The sequence below is a fragment of the Vanellus vanellus genome, assembly GCF_965231255.1.
Source record: "Vanellus vanellus genome assembly, contig: HAP1_SCAFFOLD_97, whole genome shotgun sequence".
Classification (NCBI taxonomy): domain Eukaryota; kingdom Metazoa; phylum Chordata; class Aves; order Charadriiformes; family Charadriidae; genus Vanellus; species Vanellus vanellus.
The window spans coordinates 149,364-154,532 of NW_028128418.1; positions in this window are offsets into that span (position 1 = coordinate 149,364).

Genomic DNA, 5,169 nt, shown 5'->3' on the forward strand with positions numbered 1-5,169 from the left:
ATCAGACAGTCTGTTCTACCAGTAGTATTCAGTGAAATTTCCCTGTGTGCGTATTTTGATGAAACTGATTTGAGGAACTCTTTTTCAGATCCAGTAACTGCACCTAGGGCATACTTTGAAAGGCTGAAGTATGTCAGTGGTGTGATTTTGGTGATGCTAGTCGTTAAAATGTGCAGGAGGAAACAAGTGAGAGACGAAAAATCAGTAACTGATCTGTGTCTGAAAATATATTCTTTCCTCCACGTCAGCTTTGGCTGAAATCAGAGATTGACCCATTCCGAGGCAACGATGCGTGTGAATGAAAGTTTGCTTGCAACATTTGGCAGTGAGAATAAGGGAGGTGTAAATTTATAAGTAAGAAAAATTAAGAGGTGATTTAAGATCTGCCAAAGAGCAATCTCACTTGAAATATTTGGCCAGCTTCAGACAGGGATTCACTTCAGCACATCTGCAGCGACTCACCAGAAGCTGTTGGATGCATAGCCAGTGGAGGAATAATTAGGTGGCAAGAATGGACTGTGAAGGTACGAATAAGATTCACAAGTCTGGAAGAAAAATGCTTTGTGTAGTCCAAGAAATGAGAAGCTACTTGTGTTTGGCACTGTTTTAAATTTGTTCAGAAGATATGCTGCATCTGAAGTTCAATATTGAAGTAGGCTACAACAGTAGGAGCAGTCTTTTGCCTGGCTGCTGAAGTAATCCTTTATGATGTTCCTCCTCCTGAGGCAGAGGAGGACATAAGCCCAGGTTATTGCGTTTGCTGGACAGGAGTTTCCTCACCTCTTGACTGTTGCATATACAGTTGTCTCTTCCTTGACTCACTTGTTTGAGATGGAAGTATGACCTTCTGTACTTTGAGGATAAGCTCGTAAGGTCTTCTTTTCATGGAAGAAGCTGCTACCCTTCTACAAACAGTTAGGGCCGGTAGGCTCACCTTTTCTTTTTTCTTTTTCTTTTTTTTTTTTTTTTTTTAACGTTGTAGGCACCACTCTCAGCTTGAAGGAGGAAGGATTCCTGTCTATGCTGTCACTTTTCAAGAGTCTGAGAATGATCCTCACGATTGTTGCTACTTGTGGGCTGTTCGGTCTACACAGGAAAGGTGAATAAACACTTACTGTCAGCCACTGAATTTTATTTTTTTTTTTAATATGTTTGTCGGCATACAGTCGATACAGGTATACTTGTTTTTTTTCTTGAGCTATGCAGGAGATTGTCAGGTAGGGAAGGTTTTAAGCTGACAATGCAATTTTTACAGGCTTTAAGAGATGTGAAGAGGGACCGGTAGTTCCCGCCTTCAGAAAGAAGGCAAAGCGACTGTGGCTGCATTTTTGTGCTTGCATTCTTAAATTATTTCCTTTTATTTCCTGCTGACTGTTTCACGGTTTGTTTGACGTTCCCAGCATGGTATTAAAATACCATTAAAAGCAGTTGAGGCTGCAGATCTAGAAGACTAAAGGTGCCGATACAACAGCCCGCTGCCCCTAAAGGAGGGCGGTGACAATATTGGCAATTGCCTTGTGCCAGCTTCGGCAGTCATGAGCCAGTGAGCCTTCGTGAGCCAGTTCAGCTCACCTGGAGGGAAGGATTCAGCAGAGAAGTCAATGGTTTCCTGCTGGACGACTGCATCACATCCGAATGCGGGAGGGTGCAGTGGGTGCAGGAGAGGGACCGGAACTTTGGTGGTAAGGGAAGGGGAGAAAGATCTCTCTCTCTTTCAGCATCAGCTCAGCCGTTCCAAGAGCGGCAGTCTTTTTGAGTTTGACTTTAAAGCAGTTGTGATCGAGACCTCTTGGCTGTGAAGAAGTCTATCCAACAATTTTTAGTCCATGCAACGTATTAAAGCTTTCAAAATGTATGGTTAGCATTTGCCCTTGGAGCTTTTAGTGCCAAAATGTCCTCTTATGTATTTTAGTGGCTAAATGTGGCCAGTTACTGTGTTTTGGGAAGCGTTGTTTTACTTGTCAGCAAGAGCGTGCTATTAAGAAAACGTTGGTCTAGAACTAATGAAATGATTATGAGGATTATAAAGCATCTTTGTAATCAAATTTCCTCATTGATACCCTTTTCAGCGAAGGTGATGCGCTGAGTTTACATCTGTTGCAGTTAACATTTGGTGACAGAAAGTGCTTGGCATCAGGACAATTCATGTATGAGGTAAGACATGCACGTGTGTGAAAAGAAGAGTTATTTTCTGTGGGTGAGCATCAGCTGAGTTCGCAGGGGTAATATTGACCATCAAAATTCAGAGCTGACTGGAAAAAAAAGTAGTCTTTTGCTGAGTCTTCTTGGGCCTGGCCTTTGTGCATGCTTTTTGAAAACAAGGCGTACAATTTTGTGCTGCAGTGTCGTGTGTTGCAACTAGATTCGTCTGCAAAGAGCCCCTATCAATTCAATTCCTGAAGAGGAAGCAGCTTTTACAAATAAAATTATTCTTAAACAGCAAATTGAGGGCATGTAGGAAGAAAAGACAGGGCCTCGAATAGCTTTGTTTAACCAACCTGCAGACTTGAATAAGCTTCCGTCTGTCTCCCTTTCTCCAAAGACGGTCATCTATACCTGTTTCTTCTTTGCTGATCTTTGGATTTAGTTTCTTGGTTTCCTTTTGAGCTCTGTCGGCTGTACTTCACATGAAATGTACCTACAGCGTCTCTTACGTGTTGATGATCCTGAAACCTTGTAGCTGTAAAGATAACTTGTTCTTCTCTTTGGCTGGGTTACCTATTGAATCCACTCTCAGAGCCAGCAAAATGTGTAAATACAGTAAACAGTGGGATGACTTGTTCAGAAGAGAATACAGAAATGTACAAGCTGGCTCCAAAGGTGGTGCGTTTCAAATGCAGGTGAGGTATCATTATATCTCTGGTATGTAGCAGATATAGGGCGCATCTGTGTAATGTAGAATTCTATTCAGTAGTATGCTCGGAAATCTTCCAAAACCTTTCTGAGGGGAAAGTAATCTTAATTCAGAGCAAGTCTTTCCTCCTATTTTGATCCTTTGTCTTGCATATTCCCAACAGGACAAACCCCAAAAGGTGCATTAGGCCAGGATCTGTACTCTACCGTGGGCACTTTTAGTCCCAGAACACTTCCTTGGAATCACAGCTTGGTCGGTACCACATGACCGTCTGCCTACACGGCTGTCTGAGACAAGTTTCTTTCCATCCTCACTGGCAGAAAAGTGTCTACTTTCATATCGGAGTGTGACCGGTGCATCTCATTTGAAAACTCTCTTCCTATTTTACTGGTCGATACAGTCCCTCCTTCATCTCTTCCATACAATGGAGTTCCTTAAGTGGGATTTGCTTGCCCCAGTGTGGGAAGTTTCAAATAGACTGCTTTGCTTCAGAAGTTGTCTTAGGCAGGAATTGTTTGGTATTATTTTGCCCTTCCCCTCTGCGCCCTCTTTGTGGAGGACTGGCTCTTCATATATGAATGAAAGTCTAAATTTCTAGCTCTTAAAATTAGTCTCTGACAGGTTTCTGGAGTTTTAGGACTTTACCTGATGAAACTGTCTTTTGGAGTGGTGGATGTCTCATTCAGGACAACATCTTTTATTAAAATTGGGTGTAGTGATCATTCATTCTGTACCAAAAATGAGGCTCTTTGTCTATGCTTCACATCAGTTTTTCAGAGAGATGGTTTTCATTTTCCTTATCTCCTCTGCACGTCTGTTATTTCCAAAGGTGCCTGAGAAAACAGAATGGACTCTGCAGGGTTCAGAGCAAATGTTAGCCTTTTTTTTTTTTTATTAGGAATGAAAACCATAATTTTTTGTAATTATAACTGTTTTTAGACAGCCTTGATATTTATTTGAAACATTTCCTGGAACTATGAAGAGAAAGCTTGTCTCTTCTCAGGTGAATTAGATGTATGTTATAAGATCATATGGGAACGTGTTGTTTCATGCTAGTTTAGGAAAGTTTTAGGAAACTTGGGTAGAACGTGGTGTGATCTGTTTCTGGGTTGGTTTTTGGTGATTGTGGATTTTTGTTGTTTTTTTGTTTGGTGTCCACAGTATGCCCAGTCTTGCACCATACAGCAGACAGTTTGAACCAATGCTGTGTTTGGAAAGACGGTTCATTTTAGTTAATGCTTACTTAGCAACTGGTGGCATCAGGGGTTGAACACAATCCTGCCGGGGTTTCAGTGTATCTCAAAGCAGTTTGCTTACTCTGTAGTGCTTTGTGATCCTAAATGCCTTGGCCACGTGCATCCCATGTCCTCTCTGTTTTCCCCTTTTGCTGTTGGCTGTGCTCGGTGAAGGACCTGAGGGCCATTCACCCATTTCACCCAATTCACCCATTAATCAGTCTCTGACAAGATGAGAAGAGGAGGTGGCAGGAGCTTATGTGGTTTGAAAGAAGATTGTTCATCAGTAAGAAGTTCTCGTAGTTCCCAGCGAGGGATGTGCGTTGACTCTGGCGATGTGCCTCTAGGTCATACCTCTCGACAGAGCTTTAGCTGCTGCGATGGCGTGACTTCTCTGACTTCATCAGTTCTGTGACCAAGACATGGAGGAAAGAGCTTTGTGTGCATGCGTGCTGCGTTATTTCAGATGTCTCTTTGTAGATATATATTTAGGTTTATAAAGAAACCTTGACATTGCAAGGAAGTCTGCAAAACACATTTAGATCTGAATAATGTTAGGGAAATGCTAGAGTTTGAAAATGTGCCTGGTCTGTACCGCCAAACTTACCTGTTGGGGTTTGACACTGAATTCTCTTGCATGTCATTTGTAGTTTCTATTTATCGTCACAAATAAGCTCACGGGAAATATAGACGGTAAAATATGCTTATTATATGAGATATAGAGTGTCTTTCATATTTAGCTATAATGTGTGTTTTTATCTCAAAATGACCCTTTGTCTCTTCTGTTGTTTCCCCAGGGTTTGAAAAACTGTGACGAGAGGTACACTTTAGATCTCACGGGAGGAGTCTTTCCCTTGAGAGGGCAGATCAGCAGTATTAAATTACTCAGCTGTCAGACCGTAGAAAAATTTCTCAGCCCTGTTGACAGAGAGGATAGCATTAATGAAGGTTTGTTCTGATGTCCGTGTTTGATTATTTTAAAATACGTGGTTTTGGAATGTAAGCAATGGATGCTGTTCTGGCCACAGGGTCTGAAAGCCTTAAATATCTATACAGACTAGATTGTTGGGATTATTGAAA